A 13,709-nucleotide genomic window follows, 5' to 3' on the forward strand; every position below is an offset into this window, starting at 1 on the left:
CTACTACAGATTCTAAATAATGTGTATGCAGAAATGTGCTACAGACTTATTGTTACATAAGCTACTCATTCGATGGATAATAAATCATCATCCGTCGGGACTATATTGAGTCATCCGTCGGGACTATAATCCTTATCCGTCGAGTGCTACATTTTCACTAAGTAAAATCTACCAAGGTGTTTTGTTAATGAAATCATCAAGTTCACAACATATACACAACAATCTCCCCCAATTTATGTCTACTGGAATTGTAGCCATAAATTAAGAGATACTTGATGATAACAAAACAACCTAAAAATACAACTTTGAAAGTAGATAGATAAAACTGTAAAGTGCTTCAATTAAAAAAATATACAAAGTTTTGCTCACAGTCATTTTCAAGATGCTCATCTAGCCTGAGCAGATTTATCTAGTTCGTTGAAGGTCTGGATCTCTTTCCAAGCTTTCTGTTGTTTTCTTCAATCTGATTTTGGAGCTGCCTGTGGAATTCCAGTTCATTAGATTCTGAGAGATTTAGCTTTTCTTGCATTTCCAAGAGAGACTCATTGCTAGAGATGCTCAGTTGGTCTTCTAATCTGAAAAATCTTCTCACTCATTTATCATCCATGAACTCCATCAGCCAGTAGGGCCTTAGATGCACTCTTCTCCCTGTGTAAGGGATAATTAGAGTCTTTGGGAGTGCATCTTTAGCTCTAAAACTCCTTAGTTCTTCAATCTTCTTTAGAACCAATCTTCTTGCAGTAATATTGAACCCAAAGTTCTTCTTGAAAGATAAATAAACCTTAATCAGTATAGCTTGGCTTTCTTGAAGGATCCTGTGAAGTGCCATTGAATCTCCTTTCCTCCCTTGTACTTGAAAACTAGCCTTTCAGGTAGGTTTCTGTATGCATCAATCCCTCTTACTTCTTCTAGTTCATCTAGATAGAGATTTAGATCAGAGAACTCCTTGATGTCACACAAGTACATGTAATCTCCCTTATTGACTTTAGATTGAGCTTTGACTAAAGATTTGGATTTGAGAGGTGACAGCTTCACTTTCTTGACTGCTCTTGACTTTGTTCTCTTTGGCTTGTTAAGGATTTGCAAATTGAAGTCAGGAATTGGTATGTTCTCCCATTCTATTGGTTCATCCTTAGGCACAATACGTTCACCATGAATGTTCCTGTAAGGATCCACCACCTTGATATCTTCAAATACCACAGAGGGTTTTGATGCTTGAGTTGTTGTTTGAGTGGATTCCTTGGGAAATTGATTCTCCAATTCCTTATCAACAATGTCCAGTTTTCTTTTGGTTCTTTTAGCCAATTCCTTGATTCTTGGAGATTTCTTCTGTTCTTGTTGAACTTGCTTCTGTGGGTCTTGAGATTCAGTGATTCCAGATGGCTGAGAAGGAATCTATTATGTTGGTTTCACAGCTTGTAGCTTGGCCAAGATAGCAGTTTGCTCTTTCTTTTGCTTAGCCTTTTTGGCATCTAGAATAGCTTGCTTCTTTTCTTGCTTCAATCTTTCCTTTTCTTCTCTCTTTGCTTGAGCAAATTGAGGATGTCCAGCCACCACACAGATTTCTTTCCCATTCTTGAAAACTTTAGCAATTCTTCTTTTTAAAGCTGAATCAGCTGGATCCTTGTAGAAGGCAATTGACCTTGACAGAAGTTTCTTCTCATCAGGCTTAGGTGTCTCATACACAGTATCTAAAGGGTTCTTCAATGATGATTTTGGATAGTTCACCCTTGGTTTCAGAATTATTTCAGCCTTTGGAGATTTGATGCAGGATGACTGTCCCCTTTCCAGATAGTTCATGCTCATCTCATTCACAGAAATATGCTTGATTTGAGAGTGATGGATGGCTGACTTTTCTGGATCCTTTACTAGCACAAATTTCCTTTGTATATCCTCATCAATCTTCTCCCAGTTAATTGGTTTCAACTGCTTCATTTCAGCTGCTCTAATGTTGGCTGCTGCTGCATTTATCAGATCTATACTGTCTGTAACCGGTGGCTTTGAGATAGTAATTGAAGGCACAATTACTTTACTGATTTGAATTTGAAGCCTCTCCCCCTCACTTGGTCCTTTCTCCCCCTTTTTGTTATCATCAAGTTGAGTAGAGGAGGAGGTTTGAGCAGCCACCAGTTTTTGAAGTAAATCTGTATGTTGGGCTTGATGAAGATGAATGGCTGTTAAAGATGCTTCCATGGCTGACATTCTTGTATCCAAGGAATCTATCTTGGTTGCAAGATCATAATTTTTCCTTAATTTCCTCTTGATGTCAAGCATTGTAGCTTCTGGAAGCTTAGAATCCATCTTGTCTGAAATGGCCTTCTTCATCTCCTCAATATCACCCTTGATAATGTTTACATCCTTAGCATGTTAGAAGCCTTGAATTTGTTGAAGTTGCAGAGAGGCTAGATGTGCCTGAAGGAGATTCTTGGTGCTGACATTTGTAGTGGTTTGAAGAGCAGTATTTGTCTGATTGATTAGTTGGATCAGGGTTGTCTTGAAGTAGTGCTCATCACAGTGCTTTGAAAATGCCCATGATGGCATACCTGATCTTGAACTGAAACCTATTTCTCCCCCTATATCCATTGCTTCATCTTCACTATCCCCACTTCCATCACCAAAGAAATTAGCTGAACCACCAGTCTCATAATCCACATCACCAGCTGTAGAGGGCAAAGCTGTGATGGCATCCTTAGCTCTTAGCATAGACTGTGTGGTATGCACCAGATTGAGCATCCTTTATGCATTATCATTGCCCTGTTCAGCTAGAAGTTGATAAGCTGGAACAGGGTGAGTAAATACCTCAGCATCAAGGGATGTGGAATCTATAACAACTTGAGGTTGCTGAGATAGTCCCTCCCTGTCTGCATCTTGGACATTCATTGACTCACTAGCAATGATATCCATCCTTATAGCTCCCGTACCTGCATTTCTCTCATTTTCTCTCTTTTATTGCATCAGGGTCTCAACCTGGCTCCCCACCCTCACACCCTCACCTTCACCATCTAAGGTGGGACTTTTCTCACTCTCTTTTTCCAGTCCTGAAGAAATGGACTGCATAGTTTCACTCATTTCCTCTCCTTTTTCCTGGGAGCAACCCAGACTCTCACTCAAAACACTCTTCTCTCTCAATCCTAATAGTGACTGTACAACCACTAATTCTTCTGGACTAGAAATAAATGAAGTTTGAGGTGGTGCAGAGACACTTGACGGATAAGGAATATCCATCGGGTTAGTGATTTTGCTAACCGACGGATAACTGCTGTTAAGCTTATCCGTCAGGATACAGTCACTACTTCGATGGATGAGCAATATCCATCGAGAGAGTAGAAATGAATGAACTTGGAATAGAAACTATTGTGGACTCTGTGCTGATTGATGATATAAGTTGGAACAGGGTGAGTAAATGCCTCAGCATCAAGGGATGTGGAATCTATAATAGCTTGAGGTTGCTGAGATAGTCCCTCCCTATCTGCATCTTGGACATTCATTGACTCACTAGCAATGACATCCATCCTTATAGCTCCAGTACCTGCATTTCTCTCATTTTCTCTCTTTTGTTGCATCAGGGTCTCACCCTGGCTCCCCACCCTCACACCCTCACCTTCACCATCTAAGGTGGGACTTCTCTCACTCTCTTTTTCCAGTCCTGAAGAAATGGACTGCATAGTTTCACTCATTTCCTCCTCCTTTTTCCTGGGAGCAACCCAGACTCTCACTCAAAACACTCTTATCTCTCAATCCTAATAGTGACTGTACAACCACTAATTCTTCTGCACTTCAAATAAATGAAGTTTGAGGTGGTGCAGAGACACTCGACGGATAAGGAATATCCATCGGGTTAGTGATTTTGCTAACCGACGGATAACTGCTGTTAAGCTTATCCGTCGAGATACAGTCACTACTCGACGGATGAGCAATATCCATCAAGAGAGTAGAAATGAATGAACTTGGAATAGAAACTATTGTGGACTCTGTGCTGATTGATGATATTTTGGGAACAGATGATTCAACAATTCCTGAAAGAATTGGCAAGTGAGCCAACAAATCATCTAAAAGATGATGCTCACTTGCACTAGATTTTGGCTTCCCCAACAAAGTTAAAGAAGGGGAATCAGGAATTGATGTGTTTATCATATCCACATCCAGAGAGTTTGTGGGTGAGTTTGGTGTTTGAGGTGCTTCTATTACTAGAGATTTTGGTTGTGACTCCACATTTATTGGAGCCACATCAAACTGAATTTGTGAAGGTGCAGTGACTGTGTCTTTAGCACCAGTTTGCACAGTGTGTGTACCTTGTGCATCCCCAAGGGTTTTAGATTTCTTCTATATGGCATAAGTTTGGGTGAGCTTGTGTCCCTAACCCTCTTGACCTGTGCTCTTGGTTGAGAGCTTTGTTCAATAGCTACATCCGTTTTGGAGGATGCAGCTAGAAAAGAGCTTTTATCTTTTTTAAGCACTGCAGTTTGTTAGGAAACTACAGTGTGGCTAGGCTGGGAACCACTCAACTCTCCATCCTTATCCTTAGGGTTTCTTTTATGTTCACCCCTTCCCTCACCTGCCTTACCCACCTGCACACTCCCCTCTTTGGTTTTGGTGGATTTTGCAACTGGCATCTTTTGAGAGATACCAGAGGGGGTTTTCTTTGATTTGGATTTAGAGATTTTTGCTGGTTTGGTAGCTTGGGTAGGCAACTGTTGGGTCATTGACACAGTTGTCATAGCTGCACTGGAACTCAAAGAAACTTATGAGGTTGGAATAGCAGGGATAGATTAACTTGCCTCACTTACCTGAGGTGCTTCCATTGCAGGGAAATAGAACAGTGGCACTTCCTTGTGATGATTGGCCCTGTTAAAATCTGCAATGATCCTTCTCTCTTGAACCCAATAATCTAATTTATTGTTAGGGTTCTCAAGCACAATTCCCTCAGAGAGGTGGTTAGCTAACATCATGAAGAATCTAGCATAATACACATTCTTACCTCTCTTATTTAACTCTCCTAGTTTGAATCCCAACTCAAATAAAACAAGGTCACTAAAATTATAGAAACTATTTGTAACTAGCATGTAGAGCATGTTAAGCATGGAGATATTGACTGAATCAAAATTACTGACTTTACCTGAAAAGACCTTTGTCACTACATCACACATAAAATTCCATTCTTTCCTAAGGCCCAATCTCCTAATGTCACTTAACTTAGAAGTAGAAAGAGCATAGTTCATGGAATTAAGCATATTGATTATGTCAGTGTCAGTGTGTGGTGAGGTCACAGTGTTATCAGGAATCTTGAAACATGCTTTTATAACAACACTATTGATACATAATTCCTTACCTTTAATGGTGAGTGTGATTGTCTTATCTGTTGAGTTGTATGTAGCAGTGGTCCTCATATCTTCAACAACTTCACAAAAGATTGTGGGTGATTCCAGCATGGCATAACTAAGCTTGTAATTCTTCACAAAGTCCATCATCTTGTGATAGTCACCAGATTGCTGAATCCCCTTGTTTACTAGTGCAGTGGAATTGTTCTTCTCATAAATAAACCCAGTTTGAGACATAATCTTGACAACGGGCGCCATTGTTAGAGAATAAGAGCTTGAAGAGAGAGAGTAAGTGCTTTGAAAGAGAAAGAAATTGGAGCAATTGATTTGAGAATGATAAAAGAAAAGCAATGGAAATGAAATAAGCTTTTATACTATCTCAAAAATAACTGTTAAAAATAATAAAGTAAAATAAAGTAACCAATGAAAATTGCCTAAAATGGTCGTTTAAAAATAAATTATAAAAATTCCACCAATTATCCATCGTGTTATGCTTACAAACTGTAAGTATACTCGATGGATAATGTTCAGGGAATTAACGGCTAAGATTAAGACAATTCGACGGATGAGGATAAACTGTTATCCGTCGAGTCATAAAATATTCCAAAAAAATAATTGATTTTTATTAGCAAATAGTATACCCAGACGGATGATCAAACTCGATGGATAAAGATCATCCGTCGAGATGTAAATTTTGACTTACCAACCTTGCAACTAAATCAAAATTTCATCCAAGACTGAAAAATCAATTAAATTTCTGGCTACATTACAACTTGCAAATTATCTCATAAAGATTTAAGAATAATTGAGCATACCTAATTCACTTACCAACCTTGAAAAGGTGGATTCATCAAGTGGTTTGGTAAAAATATCTGCAATCTGCTTCTCACTTGGAACAAAATGTAGTTCCATAATACCATTCATTACATGTTCCCTTATGAAGTGGTACTTGATGTCTATGTGCTTTGTCCTTGAATGTTGTACTGGATTTTCAGTGATGGCAATTGCACTTGTGTTATCACAGAAAATAGGAATCCTTTCAACTTGCAGACCATAATCTAGCAATTGATTTTTCATCCATAAAATCTGTGCACAGCAACTTCCAACATCAATGTATTCAGCTTTAGCTGTGGAAGTAGAAACTGAATTTTGCTTTCTACTGAACCAGGACACAAGCTTGTTTCCTAGAAATTGACAGGTTCCTGTTGTACTTTTTCTATCAATTCTACAACCTGCATAATCTGCATCTGAATAACCAGTTAGATCAAAACCAGAATCTCTAGGGTACCAAATGCCAAGTTTTGGTGTTCCCTTGAGATATCTGAAAATTCTCATAATAGCTACTAAGTGAGATTCTCTAGGATCAGCCTGAAATCTAGCACATAAACATGTAGCAAACATTATATCTGGCCTACTAGCTGTTAAGTACAGAAGTGAGCCAACCATGCCCCTATAACTTGAAATATCCACAGACTTTTCAGCAGTGTTTAATTCAAGTTTAGTTGCAGTGGCCATGGGAGTTTTTGCAGATATGCAATCCATTACATCAAACTTCTTTAAAAGATCAAAAATATATTTAGTTTGACTAATGAATATTCCATCACTAACTTGCTTAACTTGCAAACCAAGAAAGTAAGTTAGTTCTCCCATCATACTTATTTCATACTTACTTTGCATCAATTTGGAAAACTTTTTGCAAAGTTTCTCATCTGTAGAGCCAAAAATAATGTCATCTACATAAATTTGAACAAGTATACTAGAGCCATTTACATTTTTAAAGAATAAAGTTTTATCTACAGTACCTCTTGTGAAATGATTTTCCAAAAGGAACTTTTATAAGGTGTCATACCAGGCTCTAGGTGTTTGCTTCAATCCATAAAGTGCTTTCAAAAGATAATAGACATGTTCTGGAAAATTTGGATCTTCAAAACCAGGAGGTTGACTGATATAGACTTCCTCCTCCAAATCTCCATTCAGAAAGGCACTTTTGACATCCATTCGATAGACCTTGAAATTGGCATGGGCTGCATAGGCTAAGAAGATTCTGATGGCTTCAAGTCTTGCAACAGGATCAAATGTTTCATCAAAATCTATCCCTTCTTGTTGACAATAGCCCTTATCAACCAATCTGGCTTTGTTCCTGACTACTATGCCATTCTCATCCATCTTGTTTCTGAATACCCATTTGGTGTCTATTGGAATCTTTCCTTTAGGCTTGGGCACCAGCTTCCATACATTATTCCTTTTAAATTGATTTAGCTCCTCATGCATAGCTAAAATCCAATCAGGATCCAACAAAGCTTCTTTTACCTTCTTTGGTTCTTTCTTGGAAAGAAAGCTGCTGTATAGACATTCTTCTTGAGTTGCTCTTCTGGTTTGAACTCTAGAAGAAACATCACCAATTATGAGCTCAAATGGGTGATCTTTTGTCCATTTCCTTTATTGAGATAGATTAGCTCTAGATGAAGAGGCCTCATTGTTGTCTTGATGTGTGATTGAGTTTTGATTGTTGGAAACTCCCCCTGAGTTTGTGGATCTTTGATTTGAGAAAGGGGAACTTTCTACAGGTGATCTATTCTGATTTCCAGCTTCTCTTGATAACCCGACAGATGATGAATTTAGAGTACCGACGGATGAAGCTGGTTGTCTCCCGATGGATAAAGCAGATTGCCTCCCGACGGATGAAGCATTATGCAACTCGACAGATGTTGAGTTTTGTGCTTCATTGGTATTGGATTTTTCTGCATTATAGTTTGATATTGTTTCTTGATCACTTTCATCATCACTGTCATCACTAACCATCTCCACATTATCGAATTTGAGGCTCTCGTGGTAGTCTCCATCTTGCAGTCCTTCAATCTTTTTATCATCAAACACAACATGTATTGATTCCACAACAATGTTGGTTCTTAGATTATAAATTCTATATGCTTTACCAACAACATATACAACAAAAATTCTTTCATCTACTTTAGCATCAAACTTCCCATTTTGATCAGTTCGATTTCTCAGAATATAGCATTTGCAGCCAAAGACATGAAGAAAATTTAGAGTTGGCTTCTTGTTCTTGAACAATTGATAGGGAGTCATGCATCTTGCTTGATTAACCAGGGAAATATTCTGAGTGTAGCATGCAGTATTTACAGCTTCAACCCAGAAAGATGTTGGCAGTTTAGATTCTTCAAGCATTGTCCTAGCAGCTTCAATAAGTGATCTGTTCTTCCTTTCCACTACTCCATTTTGTTGTGGAGTTCTTGCTGCTGAAAATTCATGCAGAATCCCATTTTCCTCACAAAATGCTCTCATGACAGAATTCTTGAACTCGGTTCCATTGTCACTCCTGATTCTTCTAACCTTGAAATCAGGATGATTATTGACTTGTCTTATGTGATTGATGATGATTTCACTAGCCTCATCTTTAGACTTTAGGAAATATGTCCAAGAGAACTTTGAGAAATCATCTACAATTACTAGGCAAAATCTTTTCCTTGAGATGGACAACACATTGACTGGTCCAAACAAATCCATGTGTAGCAGTTTTTAAAGGTTCTTCAATTGTTGAATCAAGTTTCTTTCTGAATGATGCTTTGATCTGCTTTCCCTTTTGGCAGGCATCATACAATCCATCCTTATAAAACTCCACTAGAGGAATGCCTCTAACCAGTTCTTTCTTTACTAGCTCATTCATTGTCTTGAAGTTTAAATGGGATAGCTTCTTGTGCCATAGCCAACTTTCATCCTGACTTGCTTTACTGAGAAGACAAGTAACAGATTCTGTATTAGATGAGTTGAAATCATCTAGGTACACATTTCCTTTCCTCACACCAGTGAGAACCACTTTATTGCTCCTTTTGTTAGTCACAACACAGGCTTCTGAGTTGAAGGTTACTGAATTGCCTTTATCACAAAGCTGGCTGATACTCAACAAGTTGTGTTTGAGACCATCCACTAAGGCAACCTCCTCAATGATGACATTGTCCTTTGAAATCAAGCCATATCCCACAGTATAACCCTTGCTGTCATCTCCAAAAGTAATACTCGGGCCAGCTCTCTCCTTGAACTCTGTGAGCAGGGTAGAATCACCAGTCATGTGTCTTGAACAACCACTATCCATGTAATAACCCTAAAAATTTTGAACTTTTTGTAACCCTTATGAATAGTGATTTTGCCGATTATGCTGAATAAGAAAACTTTTCATGCCTCACTTTGTAGAGGTTTTTTTATTGTTATTCTGAGATCTTATTAGTACTCTATATGGTATATAAGTGTATGTAAAGATCGTCAGAATCCAAATTCGAACACTTTGATTTTTCCCGAAAATCCACCAGATACCGAAAGAATTGAGTATAAGGTAATAGGATAAAAAGGATTTAAATTCAAGGATTATAAGAGGGGATCATAAAAGAAATATAATGTATTGAGAAAGGTTAAGGAAACCCAAGTAATAAGATCCCGGGTATGATCCCTCAAATGATAAACGAGAAGGAAAGTTAAGCGAACCGTATAACAGATCAGCGATCATTAGCCAAGTAATTAGGAGTTAATCAAAGAGGTTAATGATGATCATGTCATCACACCAACAAGAAGAAGACAAGTGTGGGAAGATGACATAAGTGGATGACATAAGCATGACCAAATGGGAAGGATTTGTTGGTTGATTAGGAGCCACACAATTTTTACCATGGTAACAATTTAATTAAACAAACAAAAGGAAGCAACCAAGCCAAAAACAATTCATAACACAAAATGAGAAGTTGACTTTCCCATTTTAAGAAGAAAGCTCTCGGCCTTCCTTCATTTTCAAGGAGAAAAAAATCAAAATCCAAGATCCAAGCATTATTAAATCATGAGGTAATTATCCAAGGTTCCTTATGCATAGATATAGCTATCCTATGAATCTAAGCTTCCATTTCCTTCACAATCTCTTCCAATAATTCATGGAAGAAGAGGGTGAATAGTGTTTTCAAGATCTTGAAATGTTGATCTTGTGTTTTTGTTTAGATAAAGCTTTAGTAAGGATTTCCAAGGGTTGTTTCAAGCTCCTTAGTTACTCCTACTCACCAAGGAAGGTATAATCTCATACCCTAGTCCTACTTTTGATTATTTAGAGATTTTTATGCTTGGTTTAGTTCTTGGGAAGTATGATCCATGTATATTTAAAGTTGGGTTGGATTTATAATGAGTTTGGAGTTGTAAATCTTGATTATTGATTAATTAACTTAAGTATAAGCTTTTAGTTCATGATTGAGAGTAGTATAAATTGGAAATCTTGAGATGTTGGGGCTGTTGTAGTAGATTATGGATGGAGTTTTGTTGTAGTAATGATTGTGGGTTGATTGTGGATTGATTTGGAGTGGTACAAATTTGGTAATCGCGTAAACATAGCCGTCGTAATGCCCGATTTACCTTAGACTGTTTTTGCTCTTAACTTCAGGACCCGTGAACTCACTGTTAGATTCTGACCATTGCCATGTTTAGATAGTTCATGTTACGAGCTTCGTTTTGATATGTGGTTCGCTTGAATCCGATGTACGGTTTAGGAGAAACGACCGTTTTAAGTAACGGCGTTTCGATAACTTTATTTTTATTAATGAATATTACTTTGAATATTCATTCGAGGACTTATGACTCAGTTTATTTTATTTAATGAATATTATCTTGAATATTCATTCGAGGACTTATGACTCTGTTTATTCTATTTAATAAATATTATTTTCAATATTCATTCGAGAACTTATGACTCCGCTTATTTACTAAATAATATTCTTTATTTTATTAAAGAATAATGTTTCGATAATCAAACTTATTTTCGATTATTCAAATAAAGATCGTACTTCGTATAAGTATACCTTTGGTTATCTATTATTCATTTCAAGTATGAGTTTTAAAACTTTTACTTCAAATTATTTATATAGAGATTATCATTATGGGAATATTATTTAAATAATAATATTCAGATATTTTCTAATATATCGAGACTGATTTATTTCATTAAATCAGCATTACTCCAAACATTCTTAAAAATGTTTTCGAGTCTTCAAAATGTTTTAAAAGTTAGAGCGGATCCCAAAACTCATTTTCATATTTAAGATCTTTCTTTCAAGGGGGATTTAAATACTCGCTCAAAACCTGAGGGATCCGGCTCTGTGGTATATTTTATATTCGCAACGAGGTTGCTGTTTTGATAAATGAATTGATTACTTACCCAACGTTCGTGAAGTAAGTCCATCTATTGAGTCGGCATAAGCAACATGGGCTCAGTGGGCGTCCATGAAAGTATAAGTGGCTCAGTGGGAGTCCATCAAATGCGTAAGTGGCTGAGTTGCAGTCCAGCATAAGGTCCTATTGCGGCCAGGGTGATGACCAGTGGGGAATTCGTCCATCTACTAGTAGAAAAGATTACTTATTGGTATCTTTGCCTGATCAGCAAGATATCAGGTTTATGCCAAGGTTTTCTCCTTTCCAAATTCATTGGATATTGCAACTCTGTTTATAATTTTCATAGCAGAGGTTTTCAAGGAGTGTATAAAATGTATATATATAGGTGTATATATATATCGGGACTTAATGAAGTATCTCGTAACTTCATTATTTATAATGATATTTCAAAGATTGAATCTATCCAAGTCTTTTCTTGTAGTCCCATCTATGTGATGAACTTTTGAAACTGATTATACCTTGAACGGTGGTAGTTCAAGTAGTATTCGGAAAGATATAAGTATATTGGAGTATCTTGTAACTTCATCTTTCCAACTTATATCTGGTTAACGATTATCTTATGCATGACAAAGATTTTCACAAAAACGTTGAGACAAGGTTAGAAATATGAGATCACCTTGCAACGATATTTTTATACAGTTATAAACTGGAACTCTGTGTTTATTATGCATGGAAGTGGACTTCCAAGATTTTGAAAATTATATGTACATATGTACTGAATATTTTGTGACTTGGTCGCGTTAAGATGTTAAACTTGGTTCATTTCTTCTTGACCAAGACTTTCATGAGTATTATGAGAATGCTCATATATTGTAAATTATTATACGTATAATTTTGGTGGGCTTGTTGCTCACCCTTGATTTCTTCTTTCATCACACAACAACAGATAAAAAAGATGAACAGGACCAAGCTTCCAATTTGCAAGCAGTTAGGAAACGTTCCACAGTTTTCTGGAAGCGTTGATGCCGTCGTAGCTGAGGTAGGAATTACCAATAAGCTAGGCTTTCAACTTTTGATGTACCAGACTTATGTATATTAATGAATTGTAATAATGGCAAAGAATATGTAAATTTATTCAGAAACCCTTTTGAGGTGTAATGACTTATAATTGTGGAATAAAATGACTTGTGTTATTTTTGGTATTCATCTCTGAGACTATAACTTGTGGTGTGTGTGTATATTGTGGGGTCACAGTACGCAGTAGTTGGTTGATTATTAAGATTAAGTATTATTAAGGGAAATGGAACTCATGACAACCCGGATCCCCGACCCCGGATTTGGGGGTATTACGGAAATGGTATCAGAGCTAAGCGTTATAAACCTCAGAGATGATGTGGCGTTAAGATAATAAGTTCACTAAGATAATAAGAACTCTTGCCAAGTTCATAGTCGGGCTACCTAACGTATTACTGATAGTTAAAACCCTTATAAATATCGTGATAGAAGCGTAGTTCGTTATCGTATATGGTAGCGGAACTCCGAACCCTGAGGTTGAGGAGAAACAACGCGATGATGTTTTATTACTTATTGGAGATCAGATTGTGGATCTGATAGAACGTCCTAACGAGGGACCGAATGATGTTCATATTGAGGGTGTAGCGGTTGAGGATGTTGTCCTAGAAGGGATTGTTGCTGAATAGGATCCCGTGGAGGATCTTGACAAGAATGAATAAAGGACCACTGATGAATTGATAACCATGGTTAGGGAAACTATCAGAGGTAGGATTGGCCGGTCACTACCGGAGGTTCGTTCAAGTTTGTAAAGATAGTAGCCCCTTTAACGCGGCTTACTTGTAAGACTGAGAAGTTCGAATGGACAGAGAATTGCGAGAACAGCTTTTAAGAAATGAAGCAAAGATTGGTGACGGCCCCTATGATGGCGTTGCCGGATGGAAAAGGAGATTTGTGATGTGTAGTGACGCTTCGCATAAGGAATTAGGGTGCTTCTTATAAAGCACAACAAGGTAATCGCGTATGCGTCAAGACAATTAAGGGAATATAAAATTCGATATGCCCACCCATGAGCTTGGGCTCATGGCAATAGTTTTGCCCTAAAGATTGGAGGCACTACTTGTATGGAGAGAAGTGCGAGATTTACACAAGCCATAAGTGCTCTAGTGCATTTCACGCAGAAAGAGCTCAACATGCGCCAGAGGAGGTGGTTAGAGCTAA

The sequence above is a fragment of the Apium graveolens genome, chromosome 11 (assembly GCF_009905375.1).
Source record: "Apium graveolens cultivar Ventura chromosome 11, ASM990537v1, whole genome shotgun sequence".
NCBI classification, from domain to species: domain Eukaryota; kingdom Viridiplantae; phylum Streptophyta; class Magnoliopsida; order Apiales; family Apiaceae; genus Apium; species Apium graveolens.